The sequence below is a fragment of the Myodes glareolus genome, chromosome 5 (genome assembly GCF_982192425.1).
Source record: "Myodes glareolus chromosome 5, mMyoGla1.1, whole genome shotgun sequence".
Lineage (NCBI taxonomy): Eukaryota > Metazoa > Chordata > Mammalia > Rodentia > Cricetidae > Myodes > Myodes glareolus.
In genome coordinates, this window is record NC_142030.1 from 45782870 (window position 1) to 45800454 (window position 17585).

At 43.1% G+C, this 17585-nt stretch overlaps 1 protein-coding gene across 10 annotated transcripts in view; it reads right to left on the reverse strand.

The window, feature by feature from the left end:
• Thrb (thyroid hormone receptor beta) overlaps nt 1-17585 on the reverse strand; it is a 337375-nt gene that overhangs the window by 282637 nt on the left and 37153 nt on the right. For 7 of the 10 annotated variants that reach the window (XM_087906289.1, XM_087906284.1, XM_087906290.1 and 4 more), the window contains exon 2: nt 14755-14856. The exons of the other annotated variants lie outside the window; for them this stretch is intronic. The gene's annotated coding sequence lies outside the window, so the exon portion shown is untranslated. The remainder of the gene's footprint in view (nt 1-14754; nt 14857-17585) is intronic. 10 annotated transcript variants of the gene reach the window in all.

A 17585-nucleotide genomic window follows, 5' to 3' on the forward strand; every position in this document is an offset into this window, starting at 1 on the left:
ACCAGTTTATTTACCGAGGTTTATATTATAGCTTGAATGTACAATGTTCCTTATGAGTCCATGTGGTGTTGATTATGAAAGGTTGTAGATACTTTAGGGCTATGGTCGAGCTGAAGAAAGTGGGTCACAATAAGTGTGCCTTTGAAGGTTATATGGGGTCCCTGAATCCTCCTTTCTCTTGTGAAAACCCTCCTCCTCCTCTTTCATGTGGACCTGCAGTAGGATGCTCTATCTGCCTCACTAAACACCCAGGAACAATGGAGCCAGCCAGGACAGCCCTTCCGAAACCTTGGGCTTCCCAAATCATCCCGCTCTTAAGCTGTTCTGTCAGCTCATGTGGTCAAGGCTAAACACACGTGAGTCTGGCTGGTACCGTACAGCAATGACATCATATGCCTGTTCTTACCAAGGTGCTTGCTATTGCCCTATGGTATAACTTTGAGGTTAGAGGGTAGAATGTGGCCTAAATGACAAAGAATGAATTAATACACTGAACAATTGCAAATTAATTAATCAAGGCCAACTATGAGATGATGCACAGCGAGCTGCCTCTTGGTTCAAGTTGATTGGCAGGATGGAGATGGGGAAACAGTAGAAAGGTTGTGGGGAGCTGACACAGTGTAATGTTTCTAGACTATCTGAACAAGTGGGTAAAAATAACCCAGTAAAATTTAGAGATATAAAATACCACAGTCTCAGTAAAAAAAAAATGTAATTAGTTTGTGTATGGTGTGGGGCTGGGGGAGAGCTGGGTGACAGCAGCTTCAAGGGAGGAAATTTTTAGCTAGCAGAGTGACAAAAAGACAAAAATGAGGAAATAGAGAAAAATCAAGAAAGAGAAACAGGTGCATTCTTTATCTCTCTCATCCCTTTACTGGCATCTGGGATTGAAGGGGAGACTTTTTTATGTATTAGCATGAGTCCTGGGAAGAAATTACAGTAACCAAGAGATGCACCTGTGTTTCATTACCTATCCACTGGGAACTCAGGAACTAGCATGCTTGGGACTAAAGGGTACTAGAGAGTGAAAGAGAAAGCCTGAAAGAAAAGAAGACAGGGACAGGAAAGAATAAGGTACTGACCCAGACTGAGACAAATTATTCAATGAAATAACACACAAAGACCAAAGCCAATCTCCCCGAGAACACTGAGCCAGCAAGAGCCTCAGCCACACAACACATTAGGCTGGTGTAGTCACTGTCCATGTGGGAATCACAAAATCAGATCCCAGCCTCATGTTGTGATTCCAGTGATTTTCCATTTACAATGAGACAAAAGCTTAAAGCTTGTAGAAGAAAACTGAGCACAGAGCAGAGAATATCTGAAGCAAAATTTAGAAATCAGAGTTTAAAAGCAGTTCATAAGATTAACTGCATTACAATAAGTCTGGGTGGTAGGATCCCACAAGGAAAGCTGCTGACAACTGCTTTGCTGCCAGGGAGGTGGTGACCCCAGAATATGCCATCCATATTCACAAGACACCCGCAGAGTGGACTTGAAGACGCATACCTCTTAGGCACTCCAACTTTCAAGTTTGCTGTGGCCATGGGTCTCCAATGCATGAGGTCGCAACAGTCTCAACAAAACTGTCTAGACCAAAGGAATAAAGAATGCCCCATACTGTACGGCTGCTCAGTTGTCCAGAAATCATAATGAGAATGAAGGTTCATTAAACATGTGCTATTTGCCTTCTGCAATGTTTAAAAGATTTATTTATTTTTAGGATCGTGTGTATTCCCATGGAGTATGTGAGTGCCTTATGCATGCAGGTGCCCATGGAGGTCTTAGGAGTTGGATCTCCCAGAACTAAAGTTACAAGCAGTTGTGAGCCTCCTGATGTGAGTACTGAAAACCAAATCCGGGACCTCTACAAAAACTGTAAGCACTGTTAACTGCTTAGCCATCTCTAGCCCTACCACCTTAAAAAGCACAAACAACTATAGCTTATATCTAGCCGCTAGTTGTCAAAGTCATAAAACTGCCCCAAGCGAAACCAAGGAACATATAGTTACTTTAAAATACTAGAAACGGACAAGCCACACAATTGGGAGGTATTTGCAACATTTAACACAGACAAATTCATTAGTTTGTCTTTCTCCTTTCCTCCTTCTGTTTCCCACAACACACTCTTACAACCGCCATAACCGGGAAGGAACAGGTAAGGATACGGACGATAATTCAAAACGGGACGCACAAGTTAAAGATGGACAAGATGTCCACCCACTTTAGACAGCAAAGCAACGGTTAAGATGCACTATAGATGGATAAAATAGCCCCCACCCCACTCCCAGTTAGTAAGGACTCTGAACAGTAGACCTCCAGAGCTTGGCTAGAGGGAGTGTCAACTGGCTTAACCACTTTGAAAAATTAATTTTGAATTACCTAACAAAGAATGCATTTACCCTCTGATTCATCAATTCCACTCCTAGAGTAACTTACTCAATATGCATCACAAAGAGTATTTAGGAGCAGAAAATTCACAGCAGCTTTTTTTTTTCTTCCTTGCAGTTGGAAATCAATTCCTGGAAACAAGAACTAGCCAGACTCCACATGCACAAGACCTAACTGGTCTGTCTTCCCGATAGAACCGAGTATAAACATGGACAGAGGACGAACGCTCTCAGTACTGGGCACGTCTTAGAAACTCAAACATGAACGAAAATGCAAGTTGAAGAAGAGCATGCGCAGAATGTTTCCCAGGCTGTAAAGTCCAGAGACAAGCTGCGTTCGAGAGTATTTGTAGAGACCACGCAACTCAAAGAACTAAACAAAAAGGAAAACGTTCAATTTAAACTTCCAGGAAAGGATGAAGGAGGAATGTATACACAGGGTATCATATCCCTGGTATCGTCCTCCCAAAGTGGGTGTTCACTTCTTATTGAGCTCCAAAGCTGACATAGATGTGATCCCATGGACAGAGTATTCAGAAGTCAAATGAATTAAAGGGAGGAAGGGAAGAGACAGATAAAAAGAGGACGAACAAGGCAGGTCTCATTCTTCAGCGTCTGTCTATACTGGCCTTGACCAGTAAGTCAAGGTGACAGAGAACGTCTGCACCTAAGTGAGCTGTCACCAAAGACACAGCTGAGTCATGAGTTATTTCTGGCAAGAGACTGGTCTGTCAAGTTCTCCCACAATTCCGTATCAAGAGGGTATGGGTATTGAGGTATATCATCCAGTAAAGGATGGGGACCTTGTTCCATATTCAGCCCTGCTTGAAGTATATGCCATGCTGTGTATAGTTCTTGGAAGCATATTCTACAAAAAGTCTTTGGAAACCTAGAGAACTTCCTACGAAGGGAATGCAGACTCTGGGGTGTTGGAAGCCACTTCCTGTGAGGGGATGAAAGAATGTGACTTTGAAATAGTCAACTGGCAGCTTTGGAGAAATGTGATAAGTGACTTCAAACCTTTCAAAGAAATGTCACGAAGCTTTAAAACGCATTATTTATTAGAACTGTGAAAAAGTAGTCTATTTCTAAAATTTTCAACCTCCATTTTCCTTTTGAAGAACCATATTTATAACAGATCATAGGCTTCATATATATTTTAATCTCTGAACAATGTAACACAGCTGCTTAACCCTGAGTTCAGTCCTATCGTTGACTGCTCACAGGTTCCGTGTGCTGTAGAACGTGAAAGTGTGAATGGTTCTGCTCCTCGGTGACTACAGACTTACTGGACACTCTCTCCCCTCTCGGAATCTCAGTTTTGTCAGTTACTAGGGTCGAGTTCAGTCACCATCCTCAGTAAGCCAATTAAACTAACAAACAACAGTAAAAGGCAGCAAACGGAGATGGATACAATGGAGCTACATTAGGAAGAGAGACAAAAAGATCCAGTAACCCCCAACTTCATCTTTGGAGTATGGACATGAGGTTTAGGTTTAAAGGGGGTCAGAGGTACACATAGCGAAGAGTACCAGTCACGGTGTGGTTGCCCATCATTGTCTGGGCTCCAGTCTCTCCTGCACATGCTCTGACAGTTCTGGGCAAAGCATCTTTCTGAAAGGGCTCTTTGTTGGCTAAAACAGTCTTTAGCATTCTTGCAGCAGGAGTTTCTGACTTCTTGGGATCCATTGCTTCAGTAGTCTGACAGCCAAAGGGAGCAACATGTGTGCAGTTAGCATATTCTCATCCCAGCTAGGGAAGCAGGTCACAGTTTTCTCAGCTACACAATGGGGATTACGAGAGTACCTATGAACAAGAATAGCGTCTTTTCCCCATGCCCATGTCCTAACACCATCCCCTGTGGTTTGATATCTTAGGGGATTTTACCAAGGCCTCAAGGGAAGGAGTCTTTCTGTGAAGTTGGTCTGGACCAAATGTTACAGTCCACCTCATGACAAAGTTCCTTTGAAGCAGAACACAGGAAAGCAAGAGGAAGAACAGCTCATTTGATGGCAAAAATCGGTGACTTCAAAATCTGGGTAAATCAGTGTTTTTGATTTTAGCCATTCTTACAAGTGTAAGATGGAATCCCAGAGTTGTTTTGATTGGCATTTATCTGATGGCTAAGGATGCTGAGCATTTCCTTAAGTGTCTTTCAGCCATTTGAGATTTGTCTATTTAGAGTTCTCTGTACCCCATTTTTTAAAAAATAGATTGTTCCTTTGATGTTAAGAGTCTTGAGTTCTTTGTATATTTTGGAGATCAGTCCTATGTCCAATGTGGGGTTGGTGCAAAAACACTGATAACAGCTTATGTTGGAGAGGGTGTGTGGTAAGGGGAACACTCCCCCATTGCTGGTGGGAGTGCAAACTTGCACAGCTTCTTTGGAAATCAGTGTTGTGATTCTCAGAAAATTAGGAAGCAATCTACTTCAGGACCCAGCAATACCACTTTTGGGTATATACCCAAAGGATGTTCAATCGTACCACAAGGGCATGTGCTCAACTATGTTCATAGCAGCATTATTTGTAATAGCCGAAAACTGGAAATAATCTTCAACTGAAGAATGGATAATGAAAATGTGGTGCATTTCCACAATGGAGCACGACGAAGTGGTAAAAAATAATGACATCTTGAAATTTGCAGGCAAATGGATGGATATAGAAAAAAGTATACTGAGTGGGGTAACACAGAGAGACAAAGATAATACGCACTCACTCATAAGTGGCTTTTAAACACGAAGCAAAGAAAAACTAGCCTACAGTCCACAACCCCAGACAACTTAAACAACAAAGAGGACTCTAAGAGAGACATACATGAATAGACATAGGAAGGTAAAAAAGACAAGATCTCCTGAGTAAACGGGGAGTGGGAGGTCATGGAAGAGAATAGAAGGGGAAAGGGGAGGAAGGCAGGGGAGTGGAGAAAAATGTATAGCTCAATAAAAACAATAAAAAAATTGGGTAAATCAGATGAATTCTAACACATATAGAAGCTGAGAGCCTTGTATTGGCCTTTCTTGTTGGATCTTGTTTTCCCCTCCCATTGTCCCCAAAAGCAGTACAGGGTGACAATCCTTTCTTTACATAGTATCCTCTGTTAGGTGCTGTCAGTAACCTAGACATAATCTAAAGTATATATGATATATATAGTTACAGCCAAATTATTTATGGATTCTCATACAGTTTTTGAGATATATTCAAGTAACTGGTATAACTGAGGAGGTCTTGGACACAATCCCCTAAAAATACAATGAGACAATACAGTAGATTTCTACACCCGTTCAACCAAAAGTTCACATGAAACTATTATTCTGACCTGAAATTATCTCTTTGGTGTTTAGTTCTGATACTAAGGCACATGCCCTATGTCCGTGTTTCACGTCTCTCATGACTTTGATACAAATTCTATCTATAGTACCATCAGAATCATAGCTATAAAACAATACCTTGACAAGGCTAAGAGTGGACCCCCATAGCATACCATCTAAGACTCCCTCCCAAGAGTCATCAGTGCACTCACAGCTAAATTAAGGATATTTCCAAGATTCAATCCAAATGGTAGAGTGAACTTACTATTTCAAAATTTTATTTTCACAAACTGAATTTTGAATAATTAACATATGAAATATATATCTTATACTAGCTTATTAAGACATAAAAGAGAATGTGAAATCAACCATTATAAACATAATCCAAGGAGACAAAAGTCAACATTGAAGATAATTTTAGAATGAAACAGTCGCCCTTTCTGTGTGGAAGGGGGTGCTACGTCTGAGATGGCCAAGGGATGGGAACTGAGCCCTGGATGATGGGACATAGGAAATATGAAATGTGAATTGCATTAAGATGATGATCAGGAATCAGAGGACACAGGAGAGCAAGTACTGCTCCAGTCACCTACGACTGAATGGTGAAGGCCCACACTTTAATCTGGGCAGCGTACACACCCACAGCTATGATCTCACAGTTACTGTGGCTTGGGTCGGTTCAGCCCTCACTTGTTGAGGTCTCATCAGGCCGAACTCCAGGCTCAGCTGGGCTTCAGACTCATCTGGGAGTCTGAGCTTCCTGGGCTGGCACTAGGGAGCTCTTTGCAGTTGAGGATCTGGGGCTCCTGCTTCCGTCCTGGCAGCTCGTCAAGGCCCCACTCAGCTCCCCCTACCCCAAAGGCTGCCTGTCAGGGGTAGCATTCTCCAGAGCAGGGCAGCTTGAGTTTGAAGTCATCAGGGGGAACTTCTGATTCTGTTCAGAGGGAGTGAATTTACATAAAGTCCTCAAGGAGGAGGCTGTGTCCCAGGCACTACCCAAAGCAGAGATGGCTGAGTGTGAACACACCGGCAGTTGGGAATACTGTGACTTCACATGACCGAGATAGATGGAGGAACTAGGGCGGGGAGAGAATCTAGAGAAGCCCTTTGTGGTCTGACACAGGATTTGAACTCCATCCTTAAAGGAGGAGCAGGAAATGTTGCACACTGTACTGTGGAGATTGTATTCTAGCAAACATGACACCTAGCGAGGGCATTAGTGGATGGACAGCAATGAGTACAAAGAGAACTATGTGACAGGCCCTTGATTCACGGTCTGATCCCACTTTACGGGAGGACGGTGAGAAAGCAAAGCCTGTTGCCACTGTGGTTAAGCATGTCCTTCATAAGCCAACAACAGGAAAAAATGTTTGCCTCATTTAAGATCCCTCCAAAACAGAAACACCCCATCCAACATTAGCTTTTCCCCGCAAAGCGCCGAGACAAATTCCTCTTCTACAATTAGCTAGTTTCCTCTGGAAAAAAAAAAACAAACTGTAACTCTGACTTTTGAAAAAGACATTTCAAAATTTTGGTGATGGGGGTCCACACTGGTAGGGGCAGTGGCATGAGAGGAGCTACTTCTCCACAGCTAGGATCGGAGGCAGGTGAACCCTGTGAGCTGTTCGATGTCTCTAACTCTCTGTAGTGTCGGCTGCTCAGATAGATTCATTCAATGGCTGAGCAGTTCTCAGACATTGTAGACCAAACACTTCAATGCTCAGTTTGTCTGAATCATCCATTCGTGAACATGATTACATAACACGTCCCTGCGAGGATTTATTCTCAAAGATCCATGACCAGCCACTCTGCTCTCATGGGCACTGTCCCCAGCTCATGTTCTCTCCATCAGATCAGAGCTATGTAAGTGACTTTCTGCAGTTACATTGGTGTTGGTGGCAGAGCTGGAATGGGAATAGAGTGTCGGTTCCAGAAAGTTTTATGCTTCCAAAAGAAAGTAGGTATTAATTGGTCACTACATGGTTACAATTGAGTGCCCATTACTAGCTCATGGCAGTAGAAAAATCCTGTCAAATAAGGCTATCGAAGTGAGATTATGCTACAAAAGTGAGGGACGGGAAAACAGCTCCAGGCCCATTGAGATGGTTCATTGTGAGGATTCATTGAAATGGCTCAGGCTTGCTGTCAAGTCGATGACCTGAATTTGATCCTGAAGAATCTGTGGAGGAGAGAACCAAAGCCTCTAAATTGAAAAATTGTCCTCTCACATCCACATGTATATCCTGGCATGCACACACACATACACATATACACACACACACATACACACACACGCACACACACACACACACACACAACTTGATCCCTGAGGAGTTCACAAGTGTGAATTAAATCTCACAATTGCATGATAAAAATCAAAAACAAGAGAGAGAAGTACAGACTTCAAACTCTTAAAAATTCTAAGATAATTCTATGTTCTACTCTGTTTGCTATTTTAAACTGGTAGCAAAATATCAGTTTCCAAATATAATATGAAGTATTCAAAAGTGACACAAGTAGAAACAGAAACAACAAACAGACCACTTGGTTTGAAGAGGAGGAAGGAAAGAAAGAGAAGGAAGAGGAGGAGGAAGAAGAAGCAGCAGCAACAAGAGCCAACCACTGTAGAATCCTGTAAAATATTTAAAGCATTTTCTGGTTCAAAAGTCACCCTTGGTACAAACAAACAAACAAAAAAAGAATAGGAAAAAATTTAATTTTAATACAAACCCCACAGTTCTAGAGCACGAAGACAAAACTTTCTAATTGTGACATGATTAACATCTTTTTCACATTTAAAAACTCACAGAGAAGAAAAAGAAAATGAAATCGAATTCGATGCAGTAAGCAGAAGACATGGGCTTTTTGCAGTGCAAGTGATTGGGCCTCATGCCTCATGAAATAGGCAACCGCTCTGCCAATGAGCCTCAGCTCCAGTCCCTGAAACAAATATTGAAATACAGTATTTTGTTAGGGCATCTGTGCAGGCTCAGTCTCCAGGAATAGAAAGATGAATAAATACAGAAAACTTGGATGCTTTAATGCATCATTTCCATAAAACACAGACAAACTAACGCAGTAGCTTAAAATGCAGCATAACACTTGCATCAAGTCGGGGGTTCAAGTGCATTCTACGCAAGTCTCTTTGAGTGGTTACCAAGCACTGATATGATTGTATTCATATTACAAAGTAAAAATCTAAAATTGGAGGAGGACCAATAATTGGCTCAATAGTAAACAATTCTAGGAGAAGGGGGGAAATTTGAAGCCTACCCCACCTGCACACAAACACTATAGTCTGGGTTCCACAGTGTACGGCTTGGCTTTTAACTGTCAATGTGACAATACATAGACTCACTGGGAATGGGGTTTCATGAGGGACTATGCCCCACCATGTTGTCCTGTGGACATATCTGTGGGACTTTGTCTTGATTGTTAATTGAGGTGGGAAGGTGCAGCCCAGTAGGAGCAGCACCATTCCCCAGGCAGAGTGTTCTGAGCTATAGAAGGCAAGAGAAAGCTAGGTGATCGCAAATAAGCAAGGAACTGCTCACTCATTGTCTCTACGCCTGACTATGGATGTAGGGCTCTAAGTTCCTGATGACTCCCCTGAAATAACAGACTGTAACTTGGGATGGTAAGTCAAATAAACTCTTTCTTCCCTAAGCTACTTGTTGTTAGGATGTTTGTCAGAGCAACAGGGATGAAACTAGAACACACGGCATCTTCTCCTCATAGATGATAAGCTTCCACAATAATAAAAAGCAGTCCCTAATGCCTCAAAGCTAATTTTATTTAATAAAACTCTCCAAACAGTAGGAATACAACAGCATTTCTTTTGTATGGTTAGAAAAAGCCATCAAAAAAACAATCATTGTTTCAGGGGACGTTAGTATACCCCTTTCATCCCTGAGTTTGGGAGTCAGGGACAGCAGATCTCTGTGTGAGGCAGGCCTGGCCGACATAGTGAGTTCCTGGTCAGTCAGTGTTGCATAGTGAGACCCTGTCTCAACAATCAAACTGTTAAAATCGTAATCAAGACAAGAATAGAATTCCTGGATTTTCAACTTGTTGCTGCAATTCTAGTTAACACAATGGCAACTCTCAATGAGAGACTTGTATTTTGGAGTGGTAACAGAATCATTGCTTTGTTATAATGAGACACAAAATTAAGGAAATAAATTATAACTAATAAATATTTAGCATGAAAAATAGCCAGATGGTGTGGCGCAAGCTGGGCGGTGGTGGCGCCAGCCAGGCAGTGTTGGTGCACGCCTTTAATCCCAGTACTCTCAGAGGCAGCTCCATAAGTTCAAGGCCAGCCTGGTCTACAGAATGAGTTCCAGAACAGGCTCTAAAGCTACAGAGAAACCCTGTATTGAAGTCCAAAGTAAATAAACAGGAAAAAAAGAACATAAAAATCCAAATAGAAAAATTAATAGCTTTCCTACAATAACAATTAGAAACACAAGAGAAAAATATCATTTGACTACAACTCAATTAAAAAATGTTTGGTACCCAGAAACAACAGGCCGCTCAAAGAAACAATTTTCCCAGCCACCTTGATCTCCCAACAAAGTCCTTCTGGAGAACAGTTCTTTCTCATGTAGCTTGTGAAAAGCCCAAGACCTCCTGTGGGAAGATTGGAAGCTTTGCAGAAACACCTGCAAGATAACTCAGTTCATATACACCACACTAGCATTTTTAAATATGAACACTTGAAGAATGGTAGTTATGGCTGAGCATTCCAAACAGAGAGCAATGAGGTGGTCAGCTGACTTTACATCATACAGGAAACTTTGCTGAACAAATGTCATAGGCCACGCAAAGCGTCAAAAGCTTCTCAGTGCGTGAAAAGTCTAAAGAAGTAGAGGGAAGTCCGTACCCAGAAATGCAGCTCCAACTCAATCCAATTCAATTCGATGACAAATCAGTAAGGAGAAGAAGAATCACTCAATGAATGTCACCAGATATCCCAATAATCAAAAGATGTATTGCTGTCTCATTCTGAATTTAAAATGAACTATATGTGGCTAAAACACCAATTTAAAAAAATTGCAAAGAGTCACAAAAAGTAACAGGAGTCTAACCTTAGACTTCCTATCACACAACACATTTCTAGTTTGAAGGGTGGTGTGATTTGTCACGATGACAGAGTTGACCACAGTGACAAACACGAACACCAGTCGCATAGCAGACAGAGCGATAGTCAAAGCTGAAAGGGCAAGATTCCAAACTAGAAAAATATTTTTCAGAGCTGCAACACACTGAGATGATTCATAAGCAAAACATCAACGCTTCAATAGATTAGCGAATAAAGACCACAGAAGGTTGCAAAAGATTTATAAATTTCTGCTAAGCATCCAAAACATCTTCAAACACCAACCCTTCTGACCCAGAGAAGAAGCAGGGTATAAGGCAGGATAGTGTCATATCTAAGGAAAATGCTGGCCCTTTGATGACATGTTTTTTTTTCTCACTTTTTTATTTTTTAAAAAAGAAAATAAACTTTTTTTCATTTTACATACCAATCCCAGTTCCCACGCCCTTCCCTCCTCCCATCCCCTCCACCTTTCCTCCTACCTTGCCCCCATCTACTCCCCAGAGAGGGTAAGGTACATTGCTCCAAGGAAGGACCAAGGACCTCCCCACTATATCTAGGCTGAGCAATGTATCCATCCAACGAGAATGGGGTCCCAAAAAACCAGTACAAACAGCAGGGACAAATCCTGGTGCCACTGTCAGTGGCCCCACAGTCATCCTAGTTCAATTATGTTCATAGCAGCATTATTTGTAATAGCAAGAACCTGGAAACAACCTAGATACCTCTCAACCAAAGAGTGGGTTTAAAAAAATGTGGTCCATTCAGCAGTAAAAAGCAATGACATTTTGAAAGTGGCATACAAATGGATGAAACTAGATAAAACCATCCTGAGTGAGGTAATCCAGACCTAGAAATATGAACATGGTATGTACTCACTCATAAGTGGATACTAGCTGTAATGAAAAGAACAACGAGCCTATAGTCCATGACTGTAGAGAAGCTAAGTAACAAGGTGAACATAGAAGAGAACATATAAGAGAAACATACATAGGTCCACCTGAGAAGGGGAAATAGACAAGACCTCCTGACAAAATTGGAAGCATGGGTGTCGCGGGAGAAGGGAGGGCAGAAGGGGAGGAGGAGGGGAGAAGGGAAGGAGGAGGAGAACTTGAGGGAATGGGATAGTTGAGACAGAGGAAGGACAGAGATGAGAGCAAGGAAAGAGATATTTTGATGGAGGGAGCCATTAGGGGGCTAGCAAGAAACCTGGCCTAGAGAAATTGCCAGGAATCCACAAGGATGACCCCAGCAAAGATCCTAAGCGATAGTGGAGAGACTGCCCGACCTGGCCTTGCCCCGAAGACAGCGTGATGACCCCTGTTTAGGAACTTCATTGAGAAGGAGACAGAACCCAGGGTGTGAGGCTGTGCAAGGCTCGACGACTTATTCTGTCAGGAAATGCATGCGATCGATGATATATCCACACACAGAGGATTATATCCGCTCATTAAATAATCATGATTTGGTGAATACTTAATGCATTGGGAAAATCAATTGCTCTGAATGGATTAAACATATGTCAGGAACAAAAGCTTAACTAAAGCTCAGAAGTCACTGTGGTTTGACAACATCACGCAGAAGACAAGGGAACCAAAGCACCAAATTGCTACAGCAGCTTTCTCTGGACACTAGAATCATTTTAATGCTTAACCATGAACACAGGAATCCATTTTACTAAGGTTTTTGAAAAAATGATTATTGTCAAGGGAGGCTGTTTATGCCTGTTAGGAAAGAAGGGCATCTTTGCCTTCATGAGGCCCTCTGCACAGGCTGAGACAAACACAAGCGGCGGGGTTGCCCACCAGCCACCTTGGTCTCTAAACAGAGTCTCCCGGAAGCCCACTTGGTAGCTACTGGACTGGCCTGCTTCCTAATCAGCTTCCGGCATCTTCCTGACCAACTACGCTATTGTCCTCCTTCCTACTACTTAAAAGTCTGGGTAATGCCCAGACAGGTGCTGCCCAGGTCTGGAGGAACTCTGCCTGCGGGGAGACAGGGCAGGCAATGCGCTTTCTGCCCAGATGCTGCTATGCTGGTGATTCTGCAGCCGTTCTCACCAGAAAAGAGAAGCGTCCTTCTGCCAAATCCTCATGCTTGCTCTTACCTGCTTCCTGGCTTCTTTTCAGCCCTTGTAGACTCTGGGCAACTGCTCTCCCACTGAACTCTATCCCTCGTTCCTAATTTTCAGTCTTCGAGTTATTTTTACCTTAGTGATCTGTCATTGTTTTTTGAATTATCACTATCTTTCAAATTTTATTGCGCTTATTCAATTATTTCACATGCATGCAAGCATGGCACATGGGCCAGATGTGAGCGTGAAGGTCAACCGACCACACACAAGCGTCAGTTCTCTCTCTCCAATATGTCGGTCCTGGGGATCAAATTCAGGTTGATGGACTTGACGACATCCGTCTTTATCTACTGAGCCATCTTATCAGCCCCATTTTTTAATATTATTTTAAGGAAGGTACTCACTAAGCTGCCCGAGTTACGGTGAATGTGGACTACCAATCTTCCTGCCTCGTTCCTCTAAGTATATGTAAGTGTAGGCCACTAGGCCGGGTTTTAAACTCTAAGCCTTTTCATCTCTCAGCGTGACCTGCACAGGCATGGGTGTGTGTGGAAGTGTTTCTGAGGGACACCCATATTCCTTATCCTTGTTTTATAAGTGATCTTCCAAGGCAAAGGGGACCTACAGACCAGAATAAGGCAAGATTCAGGTAGGGCTGCATCTTGACTTATTTAGGAGAACAGAGGTCATCCCAGGGGTTTGCTGTACCAGGAGACAGAGGTGGCAGTCAGAAGAATGAGAGGCATGGGCTAGCGGACACAAATCTTTCCAAAAGCTGGGGAGAAAAAGTAGAAAACAAGGGAACCGATTCTGCCCTACAGCCCCAGGAAGGAGCGCCTGCCGCCTGGTTCTCTGGCTCCCAGAATCTCCAGCTAACAAATGTGTGCTGTTTTAAGCTACTAACTTAGTGGTAATTTGCTATGGGAATGAATAGAGGTGCCAGTAAACCTAGAGCACACACCCCCCCACCCCACACACAGCCTTCCTGACTGCATCACCACTAAAAGGCATTTGTTGTTCCTGCCAGAACTTCTCCAAGTGGCTCACAGCAATCCAAGTCCCATAGCTTTAAAAGCTTCTCTAGTTGGACACACATCCTGTGTCAATCCCTCGGAAACTCGGTGTGCCTCAGCACGGGATGCATCCAGTAGTCTTACAGTCGAGAAGTCTGGCTTATTTTTCTTAAGACAGAATTTTCCACATATGGCTGACCACTGAAACCATCATGGATCTATTTACATCAATATTGTTAACAGCAATGAACACCCATTGCTTGGTTGGCCTAGGATATGCCAGGCACTGGGTTGGGCTCTGTGGAAAAAGACAAATCTCCATTCTAAACTGAGCCCCAACATTTTGTGCCATGCTTTCAGCACATGGGGCTGGGAGTTCTCCTCTCAAGGGCTTCCTGTATCTTCCCAGGGCAGTTCATGCTCTAAAAACGTGAGCATCTCCCCGACCCCCACCCGACAACTCTGCAACACCCCAGTAGACAGAGAATGCATAGGAAGAAAGACAGGAGAGTTTAGATGTCTAATCTGAAAAACAAATGCTGTTGCTGAGAGATTAAAATGATTGTCCCAGACTGCTCTGCTGCAGGGTCCCTTGTCATATTCTCCACAAGAGCTGCCAGAAGAGCAATGTGCGTCAAAACTCATAAAAGGGCAGTCAACATTACGGAGATCACCGTGTATGCCATGCATATCCTTTCAAAGTGGTGTCTGTCCCACTACACCCCCCGCCCCGATCTTGATTACAGGACCGATTTACCTATACGGTAGGACAGCAGTACAGATGAACCTTTGGATCTCCTCACTGAATTGAGGAACAGTTTGTAGGCTATTAATAACACCCCGGTTTTCAATAGGTTTTACTTTACCTCACACGGGCCCAGAGAAAATGGTCCAAGCTGCTACTGCTCTAGCCAAGGGTGTGTTGCAAGTCTCCGGTCTCCCAGGACTTCAGGCCATGCAAACATTGCCTAGAATTTTATTAGAAACGAAGGAATTTTAAAACAAAGGTAGATGAAAGCCTTTCAGTAACATATATTACTGAAAGTTAGTGACCACAGAATCCTCTTTCCAAACCCTTTTCGACTCAGACCGAAAGAATTAAAAGAAAATAAAATAAACAAGTATCTGTTTTTTTCCAACTGCTAATTAGAAAAGAAATGTGAAGCATTTATTGAATGTTATAAATTATAACATGCTGCCACGAGGAATCCCACAGATACATTTAAAGTACTAGTAAATATTTATATAGGTCACCATTTTATAACAGCAATCAGGGTTAGCCATTAAAATATCAATAGCAATCTCAACAGGTCTAGCAGGTTTACTTAGAATTTGACGTAGACACAGAGGGAGCTGTCTTATACCATGCCCCTCTCTGCAAGAACAAGAGCGTTTGGATCCGAAGAGAATGCACTAACTGTTGCTGGATTAATTCTAAGGTGCAGTGGATAGCGGGCAGTGCTCAACTATGCAGTGCATGGCCAGACTGTTCGTGTTTCTATTTGATGCTTGTCCCATGTGTGTGATCCATGGTAATATGATAATGTCACTTTTTTTTTTAATCAATGATGCTGATCACACTAGATCAAGATCTAAAGACCCATCCCTGAAAATGAGTCAGGAAGTCAAGTCATAGTCAAGAGAAGTCTGGCTTGCTTCTTTCTCTCTCCTTCTTCTTCCTTCCTTTTCTCCACTTCCCTTCCTCCCTCCCTTTATTAATATTTTTAGGCTATCTGTAAGGGTTAAAGTTAACCTGAAAGCCCCACTTGTCCAAGACAGATAACTTGCCGAAAGGCTGGAGGCTGTGGTTCTTGTAAGATAACAAGTCACATATTTTCATTTCAATAAACAAGGTTGACACCCTAACTGTACAAGATGCTTAATCACAAGCAGAGGCGGGAGATATGTGGGCAGGAAGTATGTCAGGATGTACGTATTCTTACCCCCTTTGGACGAAGGTGGGAAGTACCATAGTCTTGTGGGGGTTTGCCTTTATGAGCACCTTACTGACCTAAAATTGGGGCTATTCTCTAGGAGTCCTGGGTATGGCCCTGACCAGTATCCTTGTTTCTGGTCGGTACTAAATAAAGCTTGCTTTAATTGGATAATTGTGGAACTGGTCTTTCTCCTGGAAATTCTCAGGTTTAACATTAGCATACAAAGTCATGAATTTCATCATGGCACATTTGTGTGTGTGTGTGTGTGTGTGTGTGTGTGTGTGTGTGTGTGTGTGTGAGGGAGAGAGAGAGAGAGAGAGAGAGAGACAGAGACAGGCAGAGAGAGACAGAGAGACAGCAGGAGACAGAAACTTAAAGAGGTCACACTCTCTTGACTAGAGTGTGTGGGGTCAGCACTCTGAGGATATGTGGAAATATCTACTACTGCGCAGCACTCACAGGAGTTTGGACAACAAACAGACAGTCTCTGCTCCTTACAGAAGAAGCCAACAGCCACGGACTTCAAGGAAAGCAAGCATTCCCACCAGGATCCAGGGGGTTCAACAGGGCTTGTGAACCGAGCACTGTAACAATCTAACTTCTCCCTTGTGCCTTCTATCACCTTGTTAAAAGACAGAAACGCAAAGAGCCTCAGGCTCTCCTGTTCTTCGACTTGTGAACCAAAGGGAAGAGCACACACTGGCCTGTGCAAACATTAGTATAATCCTAAGAGCAGAGATCAGGCGCAGAATGAGTGGCCCTGCTCACACGTCATCCTAGCATTCCAGGGGATAAGGGTGAGAAGTTTAAGGCTAAACAGGACTAAACAGAGAAGTTTACGGCTAGCCTAGGTAACATAGGAGATCCTGCCACAGGTCAAAACCTTTAAAAGAATTCTGGGGATGGAGTCCAATTAGAAAGTGCTGAGCTGGAATGCTCAAGGCTCGGTTCAGTCCCTGGGCCCAGCAAAAACAAAAACAAAACAAAAAAACTCCACCTAAAAACCTAGTCTGCTTAACTAAGAAAGGCAATGAGGCCCCAAAATAATACTGATAACAAGAACTTCAACCACCACCAATAGATGAAAATGCAGTTTGCAACTGAGTGAGGTAATGATCTCCTTGGGGAATGGAATGGGCATTTTGACAGATTGCTGCTATCAGTTCTCAAGGGTACAGTACAAAGATGACGAAGCTCACAGTGGTCTCTGCAGGGAAGCAGCCTCAATGTGCGGGTCGTCATTAAGATGGACCGGCTTCCCAAATCACAGGGCCAAGGCCTGGGATTTCCTTCATTTCCCAAACTGAGATAACTGAGTTTGGGGAAAGTTTGGGAAACTGAGTTACAAACTAAACTCTGTTGAAAATTTACAAAACATGCAGGAAAATAAACATTTGGTTTTTCAACATTTGCAAGAAATACAGATTGATGGACAAAATGCACATTGCAATGGAGAAGAGGCAGAAAGTTCTGGAACACAGGAAGAGCTGCTGGCTCTGGAGCGAGAGGAGAAGGCAAACCAGCAGATGACAGCAAGGGACAATGTGTGCCAGGTGACATGAGGGGAAGGAGGGCCCACACAGATAGGCAAGGAGAGTGTGAGCTCAGACACCAGACAGAAAGACCCAGAACAAGGCTAAAGACAAGATAAGATGGAGGAGGAGGCCAGAGCAGGTGGCTGGAAGGAGAGGCACGGGCAGAGTTCTGGGTTTGACATGGCAAGAGGGTCACAAAATGGTGGCTGAAAAGTTGGCCCTCCA